The 11202-nt window shown below is 43.6% G+C and overlaps 1 long non-coding RNA gene across 1 annotated transcript; it reads left to right on the top strand.

Annotated features, from left to right (window-relative positions):
* Positions 1–926: 926 nt before the first annotated feature.
* Positions 927–1891, top strand: LOC123371847. Its single transcript, XR_006579955.1, has 2 exons — positions 927–1426; positions 1606–1891. It is a non-coding gene; the product is annotated as an uncharacterized LOC123371847 (long non-coding RNA).
* Positions 1892–11202: the final 9311 nt, after the last annotated feature.

The following is an 11202-nucleotide window of genomic DNA, read 5'->3' as shown; positions in this document are numbered from 1 at the left end:
GCCGCTTATATTCCCTTATGGTCAAATTCAAAGGGGAATATAAGTCTCTGTCTGTCCATTATCACCGGCCAAGACTAGTTTCTGCTCTCAGTCCTTAGGTGCAGTCAGCACTGGCAATGCCACATTTTTGGGAGTCACTATTGCAGATAATCTTATCGTTTTATTTATCTAAATATACCATATAAGATTAGAGCTCAAAGAAATGCTTACTCTAAGCTCACAGAAGATGACTATATACAAAATGAACAAAATATTCAGTATAGTTTGTAACAATTTATTTGGCCTTGGAGTATGTTGTGAAACTCAAAACGGTCTGTGTATAAGGTAAAAAAACCCAACCAAACAGGAAGGCATTCTTGCATATCATCTTCTATTCCCTCCGCACATTTTTAGAAGATAAGCAAATCCCCAATATAGTTTATTTTACCTGAATCCCACACTGATCTATTTTTACGCATTGACCTATTTTTAGGTCAATAACGTGCGACCACTGGTAATTAGTACCGAGGGTCAATGTTGGGATATTGAAAGTCTTTTTCCTGAGTGTCTGGCTGGAGAGTCTTGCCCGCATGCTCGGGGTTCAGCTGATCGCCATATTTGGGGTCGGGAAGGAATTTTCCTCCAGGGTAGATTGGCAGTGGCCCTGGAAGTTTTTTGCCTTCCTCCGCAGCATGGGGCAGGGGTCGCTTGCTGGAGGATTATCTGCTACTTGAAGTCTTTAAATCAGGATTTGGGGACTTCAACAGCTGAGTCAAGGGAGAGAATTATTTCAGGAGTGGGTGGGTCAGCTTTTGTGGCCTGCATCTTGCGGGAGGTCAGACTAGATGATCATAATGGTCCCTTCTGATCTTAAGTTCTATGATTCTATGATTCTATATTTGTATTTCAGCAGCACCCAGAAACCCCAACCAAATGTGAGGGCCCCATTATGCTGTACAAAACATATACTTATAATATATACATTTAGAAACGTAACACTCTGATTCAAAAGTATAAAACTTCTGTGCTAAGATCCTGTCATCATTTCACTTGGCATAGTTATCAAAACTTTTAGTTTTTACCTTTTATAGACATTTTGACATACAGTAAAATTAATAGCCATATAAGGCAAACCCCACTGTAGCTCATCACAAGTGAACACATGATGCTATCCTATGTCACACTCAGCAGTCTCTTTATTTGCAGCCAGGGCTGCCAGTTCAACTCACAAGCTCAGAAACATACCACCAAAGACAGGTTGATTGCCTCAAATCAGAGGTGCTGCTCCAGTTGCCAAGAGCTTACAAGCCAAAACCTTAACAAGCAATGGCAAGATACAAACGCAGTAGGAGCAAAAGCAGGAATTGTCGCTGGAGGCGACCCAGAGGAGGTCGCGGAGGGGGATATAGAAGGAGTAGAAGGAAGAGATATGGTAGAAGGAGGAGAGGTAAAGGCTTTAATAATAAAAATGTCTCCTGTATAAATATATTCATGTATATATTCATAAATTCACTACATTATTGTAATATATAATTTATTTATAAGACAAATCAGAAAAAAATGATATTGCATCTCTTTAACAAGAACTGGACACAGGAAGTAATAGCCAGTTATGCTTATCTCTAGGTCGCAGAGGTCGATCGAGGAGGAGAAGCAGTAGGAGGAGCAGTCGGAGCGAGAGGAGGAGGAGAAGGAGAAGGAGAAGGAGGAGGATGAGCTATTAAACTCCAGATGGCTTCCTGTTCTCCTGTACTCATAAACTTGAAAGTCATCAACCATTATCTTCAACTTCTGCTCATCAAAATGGCATAAAAAATAAAAAAAAAATCCTTCCATCAAAACCCTAGCAATGACCTCCCAAGATGCAAGCAGTTTGAACAGTGCCACCTCTCAATAAACTTGTGAAACTTCATTTCTGTGTTATCCAGTTATTGGATCATTGTTTTAGGGACAGGTTTTGAAATACAGGGGTCAAAGGGAATATTCGTGGGGAAAAAGGCCTACTTTCATTGAGGAAGACATGGGCCAATTTTCATCATGGCAGAAATTGTGTTTAATATGTTGATCTGGAAAAGATGAGTGAAGAGTGGGAAAATCTGCAGATAACACTTTTTGGGGTGAGTCAAGAATGGAGGAGACTGACGAGCTCCAGTGGCACGTGCTGCGGTGTTCAAAAGTAGCCATTTTTTTTAAGGAGGCTAACGGATGAGCTGGAAAACATAATGCCTTTGTAAATCAATGAAATTCCCTCACCTGAAACACTGTGTTCAGCTATAGTCAACCTATCTCAACAACTATGAACTAGAATTAGAAGGCAGGTACAGAGAATAATGACTAGAAACAAACCTGCGGGGGTTGGAAAAGATGGGGGGGTAAAATTTTCAAGTGCACCTAAGTGTTAGGAAGTCCCCATTTTAAAAGTGACTTGACTTTAGCATAGTGTTAGGCACCTAAATCCCTCTAAAAATCTGACCCTTAGGCTCCTATGTCCCATTTCTTTCAGTGAAACTTAGGTTCCCAAATACCTAAGTCACATTTGAAAATGGAATGTAGGATTCTAAGTCATTTGTGTGCTTTGGACAATTTTACCAATGTTCTTGTATGTGTAAAGCATTTGCTTTTTAGAATTTTAAGTACATTGCCTTTTAAATTCATTGAATGTCACTTTCACTTTGTGTTAGGATAAAAACCAGATAGAAGTTTCAGAGATGGTTGAAAATAATGATGAAAGGCAGAGAAACTTCCGTATGAAAAAAAAACACCTGGGGACAGTTTATTGAGGGAAAAAAAAGGTACATGAATGATAAATATTTAGTGCAGAAGGTAGTAAAAAGGATGCTCGAATCCTGATCCTTCCAGGAAATAACCAACCTCTGGCTGAGAGGCTAGGAAGAAACTATAAACTGTCATAAATACACCCAATATTTCCAAACCTATGCAAAGACCAAATGAGACCGCAAAATGAAATTTCAAAGTTTATTGACAGGTGGCATTTTTCAAATGGTAGCTGGTTCCTTGCATCTTAGGAAGTCATCGCGGGGTGTTGTCACTGAAGGATTGTTTCTTTTTTCCATAGCAGATGTTGCAGAGTGGAGGGTCGATGACTTGCACAGGAGAATGGGAGAAATCAGGAAATTAAAAACTCCTTCTCCTCCTCCTCCTCCAAGTTCACTCTCTACCTCTACGACCTCTCCTCCTTCTGCTATGTCATCTTCTCCTCCTTCTATGCCGACCCCCGCGGCCTCCCTTTCGTCGCCTTCTGCGACGGCTCCTGCTTCTGCTCCTGCTGCGTCTGTACCTTGCCATTTCTGGAGAAGATTATGGCTTTCAAGACCTCCGCAGCGGGAGCACCAGTTCCGTAGGAGGAAGCCAACCTGTCTGGTGGGATGTCCTCATCTTGTGAGCTGAGCTGGCAGCTCAGCCCTTTATATAGAGGGGCTGATAACTGTGACAAAAACCTACCAGGTCACTCACCTGTGATGAACTATAATGGGCTTGTTCAGACATGGGCATCAATTTTACTGTATAGCAAAGTGTCCATATAAGGAAAACACCAGCTGTCCTGATCATGTCATTAACACTTTCCACTGAAATGACTATATAAGGACAAAGCCACAAGTTTTGACCCTATATGGACATAAAATAGTTCTTTGTTGAAATGACACTATAACCACAAAAACAACATCACAAACACCCTGAAGTTAGGAGGACACAGCCAACTATGAAGCTATGGAATTGTTTGCCTTTACATTACCCTTGCCTTCTTGGATTAATTTTGCCAATGTTTGGGTGACTTGATTTAAACTGTGGATCTATTCAGCCTACCTGTCTTTGGTGGAATTTCCTGAGCTGGTTAGTTGAGCTGGCACTCTGACCTTTATGTAGAGAGGCTGATAAGTATGACCCACATTGCCCTATTATTCAGCTGTGATAAACTAGAATTAAGCAATATATGGCCATCAAATTTACTGTACAGCAAAGTGTCTATGTAAGAAAACAAATAGATTTTTCCCTTTTTATAAACACTTTGGAAGTTAATTTATGTAGGTCACACTTATCAGATGGGAAAGCAGTGACCAGTTGATATTATCATCTCTCTTCACTACATAATGGCAACACCCATCATGACACCCGACCATCAGAAATGAGAAGCTGCCCTTCCTAATTTGATCTACTTTGATTACTACCCATGTGTTCATTTATGAACTCCAGGAGACGACACTAACTCAGTCCTAATTGTGTTTTCTTGACTTTGAACCTTTATGTACCTAAAAAGGTTGTTTTTAAGATCATGCAAAATGGTTTGGATCTAGTGCCCTTTTTTTTTTTCAAAGTGAGAAAAAGTATCTTATGACCCCAAAAAGTTTTACCTTTGTTTCCTGAGGGCAATTGAAACAGCATGTGAATTACACGTTAAAAGAGATGGCTGATTTATACCATGTGTAATTTTTTTCCCTGCAGCAAATGAATAACTTCAATATTGTTGTCAAATGCACACTGTAGTATTTTGGGGTGATAAAATAATTAAGTGTTGAAACGTTGTGATCCGTGTGTCATTGAGGCCTAAAGATTTGTGAAAAAAATGGTGAAAACCTTAAAACCAAACCCATGATTTGAATACAGTGGGCCAAATTCCCCTTTCCACTTCAAGCAAGCAGGAATGTAACCCATTACATTTGTAGTAAAAAGGAAGATATTTTAGCCACTAGAACGAACAGTCTTTCAATAGCAGCTGTTACAATTTGAAAATAATAGGCTTGATTCTCCATTCACACCAGTTTTATATCACTATAACTCTATAAACTCTTATGGAGCTAACTCCTAATTGACACTGAGAGGATGATCAAGCCAATCCTTTTCACTGGAAATGTCTAAATCAAATATGTTATAGACTTCTCCACTTCATATTCTACAAAATCTTCTTGGCTTTATCCCTCTTCTCAGTCACCTGTGTGATGCGTACCATCAGTTATTCACTCACACTCGCTCCTGTCATGCTTTTATTACATCTGACCAGGCAAGTCTCAGAATAAGGAAACCTCTCGATAGAATCAGTAGTGTGTGTTCCATTTGGACAAGGTCATCTTTTGAACTGATGTGGCATTCACCTCTATAGTACTCCGTCTTCCATAAATCCTGTCTTTGTGCTTATCCAAAGCATTAACAATCAAAGACTCTAGAACTTGCTGGATGTTCACTGGCCTTCAAAATATAGATTGAATGTACTCAGTTCTTCAGGAAATCCTAGGCCCTTTCATGTTTTTTCACACATGTATGAAAGCTGAGAACGCTTGCAAATCATCTATCGCATGATGCATTAGATGGAACAACTTGGAGGCCCTCTTCCTGAGGGAGGGGTGACAACATATGTTTTGGAGTGCAAGTATGCACAAATTCACATAGTCACTGACAGTTTTAATCACAAGAGCCATACAGACTCTACAAAACAGATCCCCCTCAATAACCAAACAGGCCTCTGTAGAAGCTCTGTTTTGAGAGCAACAAATGGCTATGTGAGTAGAAAATCATAACGAGGCAAAATATTTCTCTCCTCTGTCATAGTATCAGGTCAGCTCCCACAACCTCCATCCTTGATATCGTTGTGTATGTGTTTCATTAATTGGCTGTCTCAGTTTGGTTGCTATGTTCTATTGATTTTCACACCTCTCTGAGCCTTCCTTCTGTTTCCCCACATTCCCTACACTCCCCCCAGTCTGTTTCCCCATTCCCATGTTTTCATGCTCCCTCATAGTTTCCTGTCCAATTTCCAAACAAGAGAGAGAGCCACATTACAATCACATTCTCTGAGGGCCGCCCAGGTTTGATTTCTTCAGGAAAAAGATGGGAGACATCAGTGAACTTTACGGGACAAGCTTTTTTTCTCCACATTCTTTCTCTGGCTTTCACAGAGAAAATAAAACAGTGCAGTATGAAGCATGTGGGTTACACTTTGACTTCAGAATAGCAAGCCAAAGCTGCTGAGCCAGTAAGCTCACAAAGGCCTGCACTAGAGACCTCACAAAAGCCTGAGGCTTAACATCACCCCAGAGAGCCAGAGGTGCTGATCTAGCAAACCTTACAAAGACCTGTGCTTTGACAAGAGCCAGTAGCCTCACAGAGGCCTGACTTTGACTTTACCCCAGCAAAGTAGTAGTGCTGTGCCTGACACCTGAGGCCTGTGTCCAGACATCATGCTAGGAAGATGGAGGTACCGAGCTAGTATCCTGACAAAGTCCCGCTTGGCTTCAGCCAGGAGCCTGGAAGTGCTGTAGCCAGAACTCTGTGTCAGTGCTTTGACCATTACCAACCCAGCATGTCATATGTGCTGAGCCAGTGACCTCATAGCAGCCCGTTCTTTGATATCAACCCAGTATGCTACATTTGAGGAAGAAGTGACCTCATAGAGGCCTGTACTTGGACACAAGCCCAGAAACCTAGAGGTGCTGAACCACTTAAGGCCTGTTGCCTTGGTGCCAGCCATCATTCTAGAATGTGTTGAGATTTGACTTTATCCCAGCAAGCTAAAGGTCCTGAGCTGGTAACCCTCCAAGGCCTGTGCATTTACATCAACCCAGCATGCTATAATTGGTGAGCTAGTGACCTCACAAAGGCCTTTGCACTGAATTCAGCCCGTGGTGATCAGATCAGTGTGGAAAAAAGAATGAGCTAGTGAACTCACAGAAAGTGCTTTAAGTCCCATTTACTCTTCTGAAGTGACACGAGAGATTTAAGAAGAGCTGAGGAGCTGGCCTTCTGCAGTTATAAAAACTCAGGACCTATTTATCTGGAATGACTACAACCCTTGGAATTTATTAAAAATCAATAATAATACTGTTTTAACATGTAGTGGCAAATGAGACATACAGCTTGTCTCAGTTGGCCATCTTCACAAATTAAGTCCATAGAATCCAAGCCTTTATTTGTTTTGACCACAATAGGAAATTCTATCTATCCAGTTACTGAAGCTTGCAGAAAATTGAATTGATTTATGGACTAGCACCGGGGTAGGCAACCTGCATTTTGAAAAATTTAGCCCTCAGTCTCTCAAGAGGCTGTGTTTTGTGTAAAGCGTCACAGGGCAACTGGAATCCATCATTTAAGCAAATGGATACCTTCTTGAACAAGAAATACATGCCTTCACTTGACAGAAACACTTTTCCTATTTGCATTACTGAGAGTTTTGCTACAATAAATGTACAGAGAGAAATGGCATTTTCTTAAATACAATTGCCTGGGCAAGTGTGACACATACTGTATAAAACAACATGAAAGTAGGGCGGATACATATTTTTTTTTCGGGGAGGGGGGTGGGGTTGATCTGTGTGTGTTGATCTGATTTCTTGATGGGCTTCTCATGTTGCAGAGGGAGAAAGAATATTCTGGATGCTGAATGCTTACAAAGGATGGATAGCTCACTTTACCTTTAGGGAGAATGCTTTTGAAAAATCTCTACGCAATGACCACGACATCTCATTGCAGAGAAAAGAGAGGAGAATTAAAAGTAAGTAAAGTCCAATTAAAAGAAACATGGTGAAAATTCAGGTAATTTTGCTAGGGACAAATATTTTTCAGCTCAGTTCCATAAGGGATTAGAATCATAGAATCATAGAATCTCAGGGTTGGAAGGGACCTCAGGAGGTCATCTAGTCCAACCCCCTGCTCAAAGCAGGACCAAACCCAACTAAATCATCCCAGCCAGGGCTTTGTCAAGCCTGACCTTAAAAACCTCTAAGGAAGGAGATTCCACTACCTCCCTAGGTAACCCATTCCAGTTCTTCACCACCCTACTAGTGAAAAAGTTTTTCCTAATATCCAACCTAAACCTCCCCCTCTGCAACTTGAGACCATTACCCCTTGTTCTGTCATCTTCTACCACTGAGAACAGTCTAGATCCATCCTCTTTGGAACCCCCTTTCAGGTAGTTGAAAGCAGCTATCAAATCCCCCCTCATTCTTCTCTTCTGCAGACTAAACAATCCCAGTTCCCTCAGCCTCTCCTCATAAGTCATGTGCTCCAGCCCCCTAATCATTTTTGTTGCCCTCCGTTGGACTCTCTCCAATTTATCCACATCCTTCTTGTAGTGTGGGGCCCAAAACTGGACACAGTACTCCAAATGAGGCCTCACCAGTGCTGAGTAGAGGGGAATGATCACATCCCTTGATCTGCTGGAAATGCCCCTACTTATACAACCCAAAATGCCATTAGCCTTCTTGGCAACAAGGGCACACTGTTGACTCATATTCAGCTTTTCGTCCACCGTAACCCCTAGGTCCTTTTCTGCAGAACTGCTACCCAGCCATTCGGTCCCTAGTCTGTAGCAGTGCATGGGATTCTTCCGTCCTAAGTGCAGGACTCTGCACTTGTCCTTGTTGAACCTCATCATATTTCTTTTGGCCCAATCCTCTAATTTGTCTAGGTCCCTCTGTATCCTATCCCTACCCTCCAGCGTATCAACCACTCCTCCCAGTTTAGTGTCATCTGCAAACTTGCTAAGGGTGCAGTCCACACCATCCTCCAGATCGTTAATGAAGATATTGAACAAAACCGGCCCCAGCACCGACCCTTGGGGCACTCCACTTGATACCGGCTGCCATCTAGACATGGAACCATTGATCACTACCCGTTGAGCCCGACCATCTAGCCAGTTTTCTATCCACCTTACCGTCCATTCATCCAGCCCAGACTTCTTTAACTTGCTGGCAAGAATACTGTGGGAGACTGTATCAAAAGCTTTGCTAAAATCCAGAAATAGTACATCCACTGCTTTCCCCTCATCCACAGAGCCGGTTATCTCGTCATAGAAGGCAATTAGGTTAGTCAGGCATGACTTGCCCTTGGTGAATCCATGCTGACTGTTCCTGATCACTTTCCCCTCCTTTAAGTGGTTCAGGATTGATTCCTTGAGGACCTGTTCCATGATTTTTCCAGGGACTGAGGTGAGACTGACTGGCCTGTAGTTCCCTGGATCTTCCTTCTTCCCTTTTTTAAAGATGGGCACTACATTAGCTTTTTTCCAGTCATCCGGGACATCCCCCGATCGCCATGATTTTTCAAAGATAATGGCCAATGGCTCTGCAATCTCATCGGCCAACTCCTTTAGCACCCTCGGATGCAGCGCATCCGGCCCCATGGACTTGTGCTCGTCCAGCTTTCCTAAATAGCCCCGAACTACTTCTTTCTCCACAGAGAGCTGGTCACCTCCTCCCCATACCGTGCTGCACAGTGCAGCTGTCTGGGAGCTGACCTTGTCTGTGAAGACAGAGGCAAAAAAAGCATTGAGTACACTAGCTTTCTCCACATCCTCTGTCACTAGGTTCCCTCCCTCATTCAGCAAGGGGCCCACACTTTCCTTGACTTTCTTCCTGTTGCTAACATACCTGAAGAAACCCTTCTTGTTACTCCTAACATCTCCGGCTAGCTGCAACTCCAAGTGTGATTTGGCCTTCCTGATTTCACACCTGCATGCCTGAACAATACTTTTATACTCCTCCCTGGTTATTTGTCCAATCTTCCACTTCTTGTAAGCTGTTCTTTTGTGTTTAAGACGAGCAAGGATTTCACTGTTAAGCCAAGCTGGTCGCCTGCCATATTTACTATTCTTTCTACACATCGGGATGGTTTGTTCCTGCAACCTCAATAAGGTTTCTTTGAAATACAGCCAGCTTTCCTCGACTCCTTTCCCCGTCATGTTATTCTCCCAAGGGACCTTGCCCATCAGTTCCCTGAGGGAGTCAAAGTCTGCTTTTCTGAAGTCCAGGGTCTCTGTTCTACTGCTTTCCCTTTTTCCTTGTGTCAGGATCCTGAACTCGACCATCTCATGGTCACTGCCCCCCAGGTTCCCATCCACTATTGCTTCCTCTACTATTTCTTCCCTGTTTGTGAGCAGCAGGTCAAGAAGAGCTTTTCCCCTAGTTGGTTCCTCCAGCACTTGCACCAGGAAATTGTCCCCTACACTTTCCAGAAACTTCCTGGATTGTCTGTGCAGTGCTGTATTGCTCTCCCAGCAGATATCGGGGTGATTAAAGTCACCCATGAGAACCAGGGCCTGTGATCTAGCAACTTCTGTTAGTTGCTGGAAGAAAGCCTCGTCCACCTCATCCCCGTGGTCTGTAGCAGACTCCCACCACGACATTACCCTTGTTGTTCATACTTCTAAATTTAATCCAGAGACACTCAGGTTTTTCTGCAGTTTCATACTGGAGCTCTGAGCAGTCATACTGCTCTCTTACGTACAACGCAACTCCCCCACCTTTTCTGCCCTGCCTGTCCTTCCTGAACAGTTTATATCCATCCATGACAGTACTCCAATCATGTGAGTTATCCCACCAAGTCTCTGTTATTCCAATTACATCATAATTCCCTGACTGTGCCAGGACTTCTAGTTCTCCCTGCTTGTTCCCCAGGCTTCTTGCATTAGTGTATAGGCATTTAAGATAACCCGCTGATTGTCCCGTTTTCTTGGTCTGAGACAGGAGTCCTCCCCTCTTGTAATCTCCTGCTTGTGCTTCCTCCCGGTATCCCACATCCCCACTTACCTCGGGGCTTTGGTCTCCTTCCCCCGGTGAACCTAGTTTAAAGCCCTCCTCACTAGGTTAGCCAGCCTGCTTGCAAAGATGCTCTTCCCTCTCTTCGTGAGGTGGAGCCCGTCTCTGCCTAGCAATCCTTCTTCTTGGAAGACCATCGCATTGTCAAAGAATCCAAACCCTTCTCTCCGACACCATCTGCGTAGCCATTCGTTGATTTCCACGATTCGACGGTCTCTACCCTGGCCTTTTCCTGCCACAGGGAGGATAGACGAGAACACCACTTGCGCCTCAAACTCCTTTATCCTTCTTCCCAGAGCCACGTAGTCTGCAGTGATACGCTCAAGGTCATTCTTGGCAGTATCATTGGTGCCCACGTGGAGAAGCAGGAAGGGGTAGCGATCCGAGGGCTGGATGAGTCTCGGCAGTCTCTCCGTCACATCGTGAATCCTAGCCCCTGGCAAGCAGCACACCTCTCGGTTCTCCCAGTCAGGGCGGCAGATAGATGACTCAGTCCCCCTGAGGAGAGAGTCCCCGACCACCACCACCCTCCTCCTCCTCTTGGGAGTGGTGGTCGTGGAACCCCCATCCCTAGGACGGTGCATCTCATGCCTTCCAATCAGTGGAGTCTCCTTCTGCTCTGTTCCCTCAGGTGCATCATCCACTCCACTCTCTGCACTAATACCTGTGGAGAGAACAT

The sequence above is a fragment of the Mauremys mutica genome, chromosome 5, assembly GCF_020497125.1.
Source record: "Mauremys mutica isolate MM-2020 ecotype Southern chromosome 5, ASM2049712v1, whole genome shotgun sequence".
Lineage (NCBI taxonomy): Eukaryota > Metazoa > Chordata > Testudines > Geoemydidae > Mauremys > Mauremys mutica.
The sequence above is the reverse complement of the archived record's forward strand: the minus strand, read 5'-3'. Positions and strand labels throughout refer to the sequence as shown.